The sequence below is a fragment of the Macaca fascicularis genome, chromosome 2 (genome assembly GCF_037993035.2).
Source record: "Macaca fascicularis isolate 582-1 chromosome 2, T2T-MFA8v1.1".
NCBI lineage: Eukaryota > Metazoa > Chordata > Mammalia > Primates > Cercopithecidae > Macaca > Macaca fascicularis.
This window is the reverse complement of record NC_088376.1, coordinates 27,310,062-27,323,649: the sequence shown is the minus strand read 5'-3', so window position 1 is coordinate 27,323,649 and position 13,588 is coordinate 27,310,062. Positions and strand designations below refer to the sequence as shown.

At 36.1% G+C, this 13,588-nt stretch overlaps 1 long non-coding RNA gene across 1 annotated transcript; it reads right to left on the bottom strand.

The window, feature by feature from the left end:
- Positions 1–7,189: 7,189 nt before the first annotated feature.
- Positions 7,190–9,060, bottom strand: LOC135969493 (uncharacterized). Its single transcript, XR_010584754.1, has 2 exons — positions 8,861–9,060; positions 7,190–7,944 (listed from the first exon to the last, which is right to left on the bottom strand). It is a non-coding gene; the product is annotated as an uncharacterized lncRNA (long non-coding RNA).
- Between the last annotated feature and the right edge of the window lie 4,528 nt (positions 9,061–13,588).

Genomic DNA, 13,588 nt, shown 5'->3' with positions numbered 1-13,588 from the left:
TGGGTGGCCTGAAGAAGGGAGAGAATTTATCTATATTCAATCTTCTCCAGAGGAGCCCTGACCAGAGATTTGTCTACCTACAGTACTTATGAGTGTCACCAAGCAGAGAGACTACAGGGTCCTGCAAAATCTGTGCCACCATCTTTTCTTTCTTTGTTTCCTTCCAACTTTGATATTAGGTTCACGGGGGTACATGAGTAGATTTGTTGCAGTGGCAAATTGTGTGTCACTCAGGTTTGGTATACAAATGATTTTATCACCCAGGTAGTAAGCATAGTACCCAATAGGTAGTTTTTTGATCCTCACCCTCTCACTCCTTCCACCCTCAAGTAGGTCCTGGTATCTATTGTTCCCTTCTTTGTGTCCATAGAAACTCAATGTTTGTCTTCCACTTATAAGTGAGAACATGCAGTATTTGGTTTTATGCTCCTACATTTATTTGCTGAAGGAAATGGCCTACAGCTGTATCCATATTGCTGCACAGGAAATGATTTTGTTGTTTTTTATGACCACATAGTATTCCGTGGTGTACATGTACCACATTTCTTTAGCCAGTTCACTTACAATGGACATCTATATTGATTCCATATCTTTGCTATTGTGTTGAACATAGACATGCATGTATTTTTATGGTAGAATAATTTATATTCCTTTGGGAATATACCTAGTAATGGGGTTGCTGGGTCAAATGTTAATTCTGTTTTAAGTTTTGAGAAATGTCCAAACTGTGTTCTATGGTAGATTAACTAATTTACATTCCCACCAGCAGTGCGTAAGCATTCCCTTTTCTCTGCAGCCTTGCCAGCATCTGTTTTAATAAATAGCCATGCGGACTGTTGTGAGATGGTATTTCATAGTGGTTTTGACTTGGCATTTTTCTAATGATTAGTGATGTGTAGCATTTTTAGATATGTTTCTTGGCCATGTGTATGTCTTCTTTTTGAGAAGCATCTGTTCATGTCCTTTGCCCCTTTTTGAATGATGATGTTGCTGTTTTGCTTTTTGATTTAAGTTCTTACAGATTCAGGATATTAGTCCTTTTTCAGATGGATAGTTTGCAAATATTTTCTCCCATTCCTTTTGTGTTGATAATTTCTTTTATTGTGAAGAAGTTCTTTAGTTTAACTAGGTACCATTTGCCAATTTTTTTGTTGCAATTGCTTTTGGAGTCTTTGTCATGAAATCTTTGCCAAGGCCTATGTCCAGAGTAATATTTCCTAAGTTTTCTTCTAGGGTTTTTATAGTTTTAGGTTTTACATTTCAGTCCTTAATCTATCTTGATTTGATTATTGTATATGGTGTAAAAAGAGGGTCCAGTTTCAATCTACAGCACATGACTAGCCAGCTATCCCAGCACCATTTACTGAATAGTGAGTCTATTCCTTCTTGCTTGTTCATGTTAACTTTCTCAAAGATCACATGTGCATTTTAGGTGTGTAGCTTTATTTCTCAGTTCTCCAAGTTTTTCCATTGGTCTATATGTCTGTTTTTGTACCGGTACCATGTTGTTTTGGTTACTGTAGCCTTGTAATATAGTTTAAAGTCAGGTAGTGTGATAACTCTGGCTTTGTTCTTTTTGCTTAGGACTGCATTGGCTATTCGGGCTCCTCCATGGGTCCATATTAATTTTAGCATAGTTTTAACAAAATCCTGTGAAAAATGTTGTTCGTAATTTTATTGGAATAGCATTAAATCTGTACATTGCTTTGGGCTGTATGGACATTTTAACAATATTTGTTCTTCCTATCCATGAACATGGATTTTTTCCCATTTGTTTGTGATGTCTCTGGTTTCTTTCAGCATTGTTTTATAATTCTCATTGTAGAGATCTCTCACTTCCTGGTTAGCTGTCTCCACAGACATTTTATTCTTTTTGTGGTTATTATGAATAGGATTGTATTCTTGATTTGGCTTTCCATTTAGAGCTTATTAGGGTATAGAAATACTACTGACTTTTTTTTTTTTTTTTTTTTTGAGACGGAGTCTTGCTCTGCCGCCCAGGCTGGGGTGCAGTGGCCGGATCTCAGCTCACTGCAAGCTCCGCCTCCCAGGTTTACGTCATTCTCCTGCCTCAGCCTCCCGAATAGCTGGGACTACAGGCGCCCGCCACCTCACCCGGCTACTTTTTTGTATTTTTTAGTAGAGAGGGGTTTCACCGTGTTAGCCAGGATGGTCTCGATCTCCTGACCTCGTGATCCGCCCGTCTCGGCCTCCCAAAGTGCTGGGATTACAGGCTTGAGCCACCGCGCCCGGCCACTACTGACTTTTAATATTAATTTTGTATCCTGAAGGTTTGTTAAAATTGTTTATCAGATGTAGGAGCCTTTGGGCAGAGACTGTGTGGGGTTTTCTAGGTATAAAATTATAATGTCTACAAAGACAGAGAGTTTGACTTTCTTTCTTCCTATTTGAATGCCTTTATTTGCTCTCTCTTGCCTGATTGATCTGGATAGGACTTCCAGTACTATGTTGAACAGGAGTTGTGAGAGTGAGCATCCTTGTCTTGTTCTGGTTCTTAAGGGGAATGCTTTTAGATTTTGCTCATTCAATATAATGTTGGCTGTTGGTTTTTCATATGTGGACTTTATTATTTTCAAGTATATTCCTTTGATGCTTTGTTTGTTGAGGGTTTGTAACATGAAGGGATGTTGAATTTTAACAAAAGCCTTTTCTGCATCTATTTAGATGATCATGTGGTTTTTATTTTTATTCCTATTTATGTGCGGCATCACATTTATTGATTTACCTATATGGAACCAAACTTGCATCCCAGGAATAAAGCCTACTTGATTATGGTGGATTGGGTTTTTGATGTGCTGCTGGATTTGGTTAGCTAGTCTTTTACTGAGTATTGTTGATTATTGAGTATTGTTGAATCTATGTTCATCAGGGACATTGGCCTGAAGATTTTTTTTTTCGTTGCGTCTGTGATAGGTTTTGGTACAGAATGATGCTGGTGTCGTAGAACGAGTAAGGAAGAGTCCTTCCTCCTCTATATTTTGGAATAGTTTCAATAAGATTCTTATCGTCTCTTTTTGTACATATGATATAACTTGGCTGTGAATCCATCTGGTCCAGGGCATTTTCTGGTTGTCAGGTTTTTAAAATTACTGAGTTAATTTTGGTATTCATTATTGATTTGTTCAGAAATTTAATTTTTTTCTGGTTCAATCTTGGGAGGTTTTAACTTTCCAGGAATTTATCCATTCTTTCTAGGTTTTCTAGTTTTTATACATAGAGCTTTTTGCAATAATCTATGAGGAATTTTTGTATTTCTGTGGGGTTACTGGTAACATTCCCTTTGTCATTTCTTACAGTGTTTATTTGGATCTTTTCTTTTCTGTATTAGTTTAGCTAATGATCTATCAATCTTATTTATTCTTTCAAAGAACAAATTTTTTTAATTTGTTGAACTTTTATATGATTTGTTGCATCTGGATTTCCTTCAGTTCAGTGCTAATTTGGGTTATTTCTTTTCTTCTGCTAGCTTTATGGTTGGTTTGCTCTTGTTTTTCTAGTTCCTGTAGGCGTGATGTTAGTTTGTTAATTTGAGATCTTTCTAACTTTTTCTTGTGGACCTTTAGCACTATAAACTTCCCTGTTAATACTGCTTTAGCTGTGTCCCAAAGAATTTGGTATGTTGTATCTTTATTTTTATTAGTTTCAAAGAATTTCTTGATTTCTGCCTTAATTTCATTGTTTACCCAAAAGTTATTCAGGAGCAGATTGTTTAACTTCCATGTAATTGTATCATTTTGAGACATCTTGGAATTGACTTTCATTTTTATTGCTCTGTGGTCCAAGAATGTGGTTAGTAGGATTTCTTTTAAAAAATTATTGAGAATTGCTTTATGGCTGAGCAGGTAGTTGATATTAGAGAATGTGCCATGTGAAGACGAGAAGAATGTTTATTCTGTTGTTGTCGGGTGAAGTGCTCTGTAGATGTCTGTTAGGTCTATTTGGTCATGTATTGAGTTTAGATCCCAAATATCTTTGTTAGTTTTCTACCTTAACAATCTGTCTAATACTGTCAGTGGGGTGTTGAAGTTTCCTGTTATTGTTGTGTGGTTATCCAAATCTCTTCATAAGTCTTCAAGAACTTGTTTTATGAATCTTGGTGATCTGATGCTGGGTACATATAGTTAAGGGTTCTTGTTGAATTGAATAATTTATCATTATGTAATGCCCTTCTTTATGCTTTCTAATTTTTGTTGGTTTAAAGTCTGTTTTATCTGAAATAAGAATAGCAACCATTGCTCTTTTTTGTGTTCTGTTTGCTTGGTAGATCTTTCACCATCTCTTTACTTGAATCTATGGGTGTCATTGCATGTGAGATGAGTCTCATACAGACAGCATACAGTTTCATCTTTCTTCTTTCTCTAACTTGCCGCTCTGTGCCTTTTAAGTGTGTCATTTAGCCCATTTACATTTAAGGTTAATAGAGATATGTGCAGATTTGATCCTGTCTTCACATTGTTAGCTAGTTGTTATGTACACCTGATTCTGCAGTTGCTCTATAGTGTCAATGGCCTATGTAGTGAAGTGTGTTTTTTGGTGGCTGGCAATAGTCTTTTGTTTCCATCTGTTGTACTCCCTTGAGGGCCTCTTATAAGGCAGGTCTAGTGGTAATCAATTTCCTTATCATTTGCTTTAACTTAAAAGAACCTTATTTCTCCATTGTGAATGATGGTTAGTTTGGCTGGAAATGAAATTCTTGTTTGGAAATGCTTTTCTTTACGAATGATGAATATAGGCCCTCAATCTCTTCTGGCTTGTGGGGTTTCTGCTGAAAGGTTTGCTGTTAGCCTGATGGGCTTCCCTTCGTAGGTGACCTGCTGCTTCTCTCTAGCTGCCTTTAACAATTTTTCTTTCATTTTGACCTTGGAGAATCTGATGACAATGTGCCTTGGGGATAGTCTTCTCATATAGTATTTTATAGGAGCTCTCTGAATTTTCTGAATTTGATTTTTACCTCTCTAGCAAGGTTGGGGATGTTTTCATGGATAATAGCCTGAAATGTGTTTTCCAAGTTGCTTGTTCTTTCTCTCTCTTTCAAGGACAACAGTTGGTCATAGGTTTGGTTTCTTTAAATAATCCCATATTTCTTAGAAGTTTGTTTTTTTTTTAATTATTATTTTTTTTAATTTTTGTCTTACTGTGTTGAGTCAAAGAATCAGTCTTCAAGCTCTGAGATTCTTTCCTCAGCTTAGTCTATTCTGTTGTTAATACTTCCAATTATATTACAAAATTCTTGTAGTGAATTTTTCAGCCTTATCAGATCACTTTGGCTCTTTCCTGATATAGCTATTTTGTCTTTTAGCTCTTGAATTGTATTACTTGATTCCTTAGATTCCTTGGATTTTGTTTCATCTTTCTTCCTGATATTGATTATCTCCATTGCCATCTACATTCTGAATCCTGTGTCTGTCATTTTACCCATTTCAGTGTGGCCAAGAACCATTGCTGAGGAACTAGTGTGGTTATTTGAAGGTAAGAAGATGCTGGCTTTTAGAATTGCCAGAGCTGTGACACTGGTTCTTTCTCATCTTTGTGGCCTGATGTTCCTATAATTTTTGAAGTTGCTGTCCTTTCTTTGGGCCATTTTGCTTTTACGTTATTTGCTGCTCTTGAGGGTTTGACTATGGTATAAGTTGAGTGCAGTTGACCGGTTTCACTTCCAGATGATTTTAGTGAACCGAGTCTCAGCTCAGCACTCCAGGGCTGCATGTCCTATTTTGGGGGCACTAGGACCAGTCCCACGGCTTTGTTCTCTGGTACCTCAAGGTTAAGCACCTCCTGCATGGAGGGGCCAACATGTTCTCAATCCATTGGCAAAAACACTCTAATAGGGTAATGTTGGCAAAAGTGTTTTGTCAGAGTGGTGGCAGTGGGGCCTGCCCACACGCATACCCACAGGGGCAGAATGGTTGTAGCAAAGTCCATGCACACACATGAGTGCCTCTGGTGGTGGAGCAGCAATGTCTACGTGGGCATGCCAGCTAAGCAGTGGTGGGAGACTGCAGGCAAGTACACTCTGACAAAGCTGTGGGAGGAGGCTGCAGGTGGGTACATGCTGGTGGGGACGCATCTGCAGGAGCTCTCTGGTGGTTAGGCACGATCGGCCACCAAAGGAGCTATGGCAGTAACTTCTGTGATGTGCCCTGGTTAGGCATTTGAAGCTGCATTGCAAGTGGGTGTGGCCAGGCAGTAACCCTGGTGGAGACTGACATAGAGAGGGACACTCAAGTCAGACTGGCCACATCCCATGGGCAGGATAGCCCTGTTCTGTTCAGATCCAAGTGTCGTCAAAGTCCAAAGCCAGCTAGAGGAGCATGGTGAGCCTTGGGAGATGAGTATCTCTGGCTGTGCTCCACTGTAGACTTTCCTAAGCCAGACCCTCTGGGCTTTATGCAGGCTGGAGTACTGTCCCTGCTGACTCCCCAAACTGTTCTCCCTGAGAGCTCAAATGTCCGTGGAGGCTACGGGGTTTCCTGCAGGTAGGATTCTGGAGGTCTGTGGTGAGAGTGAGCTACTCCATGCCTATTTAACTCACACCTTCCCCAGGACCCACTTGAGGTCAGGAGCAAGTCCTGGTGCTTGGCAACCTTGTGCATGGTTCCCAACTTCCTTCCCCTTTAGCCTGGGGTCTGTGTCCTCTCTCTGTCCACTCTCAATGTCTTCCTTCTAAATAGATGCTCAGAGTGCGATGGTATTCTTAACGTTCTGGTCTCTTGATGGGAGAAGCTCTTCCTGGCTGCATGTAATTAGCCATCCTGGTTCTTCCCTCCTTGACCCCAGGCTTCTTAATTTCACCTTGAACTGTCCTTCTCCTAACTTACCATACTCTAGTCATGCCAATCACCTATTCATTTTAAAAATGTGAAGTCTTTCCATCTCGGGACTTTTATATTTTCTGTTTTCTCAGTACTCTACTCTCTGTTCTTTGCATAGTTGTCTACTCCTAATCCATGAATTATAAACAAATAGATTTCTGGAGTGAGATTAACAGTAGGCCCACAGTTCTATAAATACAGCATGGTATAAACTAGAGCTGGCATTTACACCTTGAGAAAAAGAAATGGACTATTAAATAAATGGTATTATGATATTTAGCTACAAAATTTGGAGAAAATATATTTTTAATGTGCTAGAAAACAGAAGACAGTATGTTTTCAAAATAGAGAGAGCCTTTTATACCCAACACAAATTACAGGAACTTTAATAACTTAACCAAACTTAAAATTCTTCTGAAAGCATATACATTTTTAAAAGGACATAAATAAAGTTAAAATGTAAGTGGCAGATCTGGAGAAAACATGTATTTTCAATGTATATGTCAAGAAAACAGTAATCTATGACCAAGATAGCCTTAATGTTCCCCTCAGCTATACTAAACTTGTAGACAGACTTCTTTCAGACTCCAGGCCCTGGTCTTCCTTTTCTCAGAGCATTTTCTGTATAAAATTTGTAAATTGTAGATTCTTTTTTTAAGTTCTTTAGAAATATATGTAAATCTTTTTTTAAAAGCTTCTTGCCAGTTTTAGAATCCGGAAATGTCTTTCTCAAGGACCTGGAAACATCTTTTCAAAATATAATTATCAGGGGAGATAGTGCTCCCATCCCTCAGTTTCTATGGGTGGATAGGAGCCTAACTTCAGAGAAAAAGACGGTGCCTTGTTTCAAGTTGTATAACTTTCTCCTCTCATTTATTTAGATATGAGACAAGTTGCTTCTTTAAGGGTTAAAGCTAATTATCAAACACAGATGACCTTTGTTGTACACAATCTCCAGGGCTTGAAAAGTCTCCACCTTCTGATTTAGCACAGTTGACTTCAGACTGAGCTCTGACCTTTCTTTCTGCTATTGCAATAGTTTTAGATGAAGTCGTCCTTACATGTTTAACTTAGAAGCAATTTTTGCTTTAACACTAGAAAGTACAAAGAGCTGGAATAGATGAGAAAAACAGAAAGTCAAATTTTAAGTGATAAAATAAATAATACATTTGCATAATAAGAATCTAAAATGGACAATAAACACAAGAAAGAATTCTTGAACTAACTAATTATCAGGGAATCAAAAATTATGAAAAACAATAAAATATCGCACTTAACCATAATAAAATTTGTTAACAACTTAGTATTCAGGTCTTATAAGGGCATAAATAGATTCAATTCTCATAGACTTCTTTTGGGAATGGATTTTCGCGTGTGTGTGTTTCAAGAATTTGTTGGTATCCATCAAAATGTAACACGGGTGAGCTTTTTTTGTCCTAGGAATATAATTTCTAGTTATCTGTCATAAAGAATTTTTTATTAATTAGATATTAAAGTTGAAGAAAGAGATCACCTACATTTTAATGATGAAAGCAAAATTAGAAGTCTCCAGAGAAAAACCTTTTCTAAATGGAAAAATGACTGTAAAGAAATACAGTACAGTAAATGTTAAATATGCTGAATTTAAGAAAGCAGCTTTTATTATATTCTTTACACATTTTTTGTACTTTTCATAAATTCTCCAAAGAATGCCTATTAGCTTTACAATAAAAACATTAATACATTATTATAGCAAAAATATACAATCAAATTTAAAATTGTTGATTGATTGTGGCTCACATCAAAACATAACTCTTTACTTCAGTAGAGACTACTTGCTATTACTCTATAGTAACCTCTCAGAAATGAATGGTTCTCAGTGATTTAGCACTTTAAATATGATACTTAAGAAATAAGACATCCATTTACACTGTCCACTCCTCCTCCAGAGAAAAATAAGAAAGAGAGAGAGAGCCTACTCTAAAAATAACAATCTATCTTTTAAAGCAATAGCAAGGTCATTGCTTAAAAAGATTCTCAAACCTCACCTTTACTTCTTTTGAAGGCCCATTATTGCAGGCAGGGAAGTTTCCCACCAGCATGAATAACCTCAAGCCTCGGAAATGAGTAGCATCTTTGTAAATATTGCATGTCCATTTGATGGCGCCTGGGTGTTAGTTTCATCTTTCATCTGGTTCTCTCTTCTGTGGCATAGTGATGCCTGCAGCCTGGAAAGCACCCAGCACAGTGTGGCCGCCCTGATAAATATTAAATGATGATGATGGTAATGACAGAGCAGAGTCATGTCTTTGCAACTGTATAATTCCTCCCTTATATTGCATGCCTCCTCAGACAGCTGTCACATCCTTTCTTTAAGAGGCAGAGATTTCTTGCCAAATTAAAGCTTGAGAGGAGCATATTACATCCTCATGTCAATGTGGGAATGTAAGATGTGAATGCCTACAGCCATAGACGCCACTCAGATGCACATCTATTTGATAAATACTCTTTTAAGAGTCAATTCAGATTGACTACCTGGCCAGTTCAATCAATCATACAGAGAACTGCCCCAGAGAGTTTGTAAGAAGCCCAAACTATTGACCAATTCGAGGAGGGAAATGTCCAGTCCATTTAAGACCTCTTAGCACATTTTAGCTGAGTACCATTAATTTTAAATTAATGTGTTTTTGAAGATTTTTAAAAATATGAAATTTAATGAAATTTTTTGAGGGAGTAAGGAGATATAATGATCAATATCAATGTCAGTTTTTGAGGAATGACTAACACTACTGAGGCAATTTGCCAGTCACTATACAAAGTACTTTTCATGTATTTTCTTCTTTAATATTCAAAAGTCTCAAAAGGTAGATACGAATACTGTATTTTTGTATACTTGGAAAAATCAAAGCCAAGAAAAATTAAGCAGTTTGCTGCAGGCCACAAAGTAAGGAAGAGGAAGTTCATGGAGTCCAACTTAGTTCCTTTGAATCCATAGCTTTCACAAGCTTAGTTGGAAACATTTCAATAACGGAAAGAACACCTTGACAATAAAGTTTATTCACATGCATTTTAAAAGTGTAGACTAAGTATCTTTTGTTCAAGGTCTAATAAGAAATAAGCATAACAGAAAACTAAGAAAAATTCCAAGTTTATGCACTCTGAGCTAGAAATTCTACTTCTTACAAACCATTCAAAAAATGGTAATTCTATTCAAATTACAACAGAGCAGTTTTCTTATCTCCCAACAGATAAGAAAATGGCCATGTCCAATAACAAAGGAATGGCTTAAAACCACAGGTGAAATATTTTTTAAAAGAATACAGCACAGAATAAACTTTAAGGTTTTTTTTTTAAGTTTTAATTTTTGTGGGCACATAGTAAGTGTATATATTTATGGGGTACATGAAATATTTTGATACAGAAATGCAACATGGAACAATTGCATCATAAAATAATGGAGTGTCCATCCCCTCATTTATCTTTGATATTACAATCTAATTGTACTATTTTAGTTATTTCAAAATGTCCATTTAAATTACTTTGACTATAGTCAGTCTGCTGTGCTATCAAATACTCATATTACTTGTTACTTCTAACTATTTTTTTCTTTTTATGCACTAAGCATCCCTACCTCTCTCACCATCCTACTCCCCTTCGTAGGCTCCAGTAACAATCCTTCTATTCTCTATCTACATGAGTTTGATTGTTTTTATTTTTACATCCCACAAGTAAGTGAGAACATAGTATTTTTTTTTTCTGTGCCTGGCCCATTTCGTGTAACATAATGACCTCCATTTCCATCCATGTTGTTGCAAATGACAGGATCTCATTCTTTAGGGCTGAAGAGTATTCCATTGTGTATATGTATCACATTTTCTTTATTCATTAATCTGTTGATGAACACTTAGTTTGCTTCCAAATCTTTGCTATTTTGAATAGTGCTGGGAAAAAAAAAGTGTGCAGCTATCCCCTTTATATACTGATTTCTTTTAGGTATATACTCAGCAGTGGGATTGCTGAATCACATAGTAGCTCTATTTTTGCTTTTCTGAGGAACCTCCTAACTGTTCTCCATAGTGGCTGTGCTAATATACATTCCCACCAATGATCTACAAGGGTTTCCTTGTCTTCATATCCTCTCTAGCATTTTTTATTGCCCGTCTTTTGGATATAAGCCATTTTAACTTGGGTGAGATCATATCTCATTGTAGTTTTGATTTGCATTTCTCTGATGATCAGTAATGCTGATCACCATTTCATACATCTGTTGGCAATTTGTTGGTCTTCTTTTGAGAAATGTCTGTTCAAATCTCTTCCCCATTTTTAAACTGGATTATTATTTATTTATATAAAGTTGTTTGAGATCCTTATATATTCTGGTTATTAATCCTTTGTCAAATGGGTAGTTTGTGAATATTTTCTCCCATTTTGTAGTTTGTCTCTTCACTTTGTTAATTGTTCCTTTGCTGGATGGAAGATTTTTAACCTGATGTGATTCCACCTGTCCATTTTTGCTTTGATTGCCCCTGCTTGTGTGATAATTATTGTTCAGGAAATCTTTGCCCAGATTGATGTCCTGGAGTTTCCCCAATGTTTTGTTTAGTAGTTTTAATAGGTTGATGTCTTAGATTTAAGGCTTTAATCCATTTTGACTGGAGTTTTGTATATGCCAAGAGATAGATGTCTGGTTTTATTCTTCTGCATCTGAATATCCAGTTTTCCCAGCACCAATTGTTGAAAAGATAGTCCTTTCCTCAATGTATATTCTTGGCACCTTCGTCAAAAACGAGTTCACTGTGCATGTGTGGATTTGTTTCCGGGTTCTCTATTCTGTTCCGTTGGTCTGTGTGTCTGTTTTTATGCTAGTACTATGCTGTGTTGGTTACTACAGCTCTGCCATATATTTTGAAGTCAGGTAATGTTATTCTTCCTATTTTGTTCTTTTTGTTCAGGATAGCTTTGGCTATTCTGAGTCTTTTGTGCTTCCATATTACTTTTAGGATTTTTTTTTTTTTCTATTTCTGTAAAGAATGTCATTGTTATTTTTATAGTGATTGCATTGAATCTGTTGATTGCTTTGCATGGTATGAACATTTTAATACCATTGATTCTTCCATTATGTGAACATGAAATAGCTTTTCCATTTTGTGGTGACCCCTTCAATTTATTTCATTAACGTGTTACAGTTTTCATTGTGGAGAGCTTTCCCTTCTTTGGTTAAGTTAATTTCTAGGTATTTAATTTTATTTGTGGCTATTACAAATGGGATTGCTTTTCTGTATTCTTTTTAGATTGTTCACTTTTGGCATATAGAAATACTACTGATTTTTGTACCTTAATATTGTATCCTGTAAATTAACTAAGTTTGTGTATCAATTCTAATAGTTGTTCAGTTGTTTGGGTGAAGTCTTTAGGTTTTCCAAATATAATACATCATCTGCAAAAAAACATAATTTGATATCCATTCAAAATATAATATATCATCTGTAATAAAAAGATAATTTGATGTCTCTTCCCATGTGGTTGCCTTTTATTTCTTTCTGTTGTCTGATTGCTCTAATTAGGACTTCCAGTACTATATTGTATAACAGTAGTGACAATGGGTATCCTTGTCGTGTTCCAGATCTTGGAGGAAAGGCTTTCAGTTTTTCCCCATTCGGTATACTAGCTGTGAGTCTGTTATATATGGCTTTTATTATGTTGAGGTAAGTTCCTTCTATACCTTGTTTTGTGAGGATTTTTATTATGAAAGAATGTTGAATCTTATCAAATGCTTTTTCCACATCAATTGAAGTAATCATAGTTTTTTTCTTCATTCTGTTGATATGATGTAACACATTGATTGATTTGCATATGTTGAGCCATCCTTGCATCTCTGAGATAAATCCCACTTGGTCATAATGAAAGATCTTTTTAATCTACTGTTGAATTTAATTTGCTAGTATTTTGTTGAGAATTTTTGCATCAATGTTCATCAGAGAGAATGGCCAGTAGTTTTCTTTTTTTTTATATTTCTTTGTCTGGTTTTGGTATCAGAATAATACTGACTTTCTAGGATGAGTTTGGAATATTCTGTCCTCCTCAATTTTCAGAGTAGTTTGAGTAAGATTGGTATTAGTTCTCTAAATGTTTATGTAAATTCAGCAGTGAAGCCATTTAGTCCTGGGCATTTGTTTACTGTGAGAGTTTTTATTATGGCTTTGATCTCATTACTTGTTATTGATCTGTTCAGCTTGTGAATTTCTTCATAGTTCAATATTACAATATTCAATTGTAGATTGTATGTGTCTAGGAATTAATTCATTTCCTGTAGATTTTCCAATTCATTGGCATACAGTTGCTCATAGCAGCCACTAATGTTCCTTTGAATTTCTGCACTATTCATTGTAATGTCTCCTTTTTCATATCTGATTTTATTTATTTAGGTCTTCTCCCTTTCTTTCTTCAGTAGTCTGGCTAAAGTTTCATCAATTTTATCTTTTAAAAAATCAACTTTCTTTTTTGCTTATTTTTTGTATTGTGTTTTTTAATTTAAATTTATTTATTCTGCCCTGATCTTTATTTCTACTAACGTTGGATTTTGTTTGCTCTTACTTTTCTAGTTCTTTAGATGCATAAATAGATTACTTATTTGAAGTTTTCCTTCTTTGTTGATGTAGACTCTTTTTTTTTTTTTTTTTTTTTTTTTTTTGAGACGGAGTCTGGCTCTGTCACCCAGGCTGGAGTGCAGTGGCGCGATCTCGGCTCACTGCAAGCTCCGCCTCCCGGGTTTACGC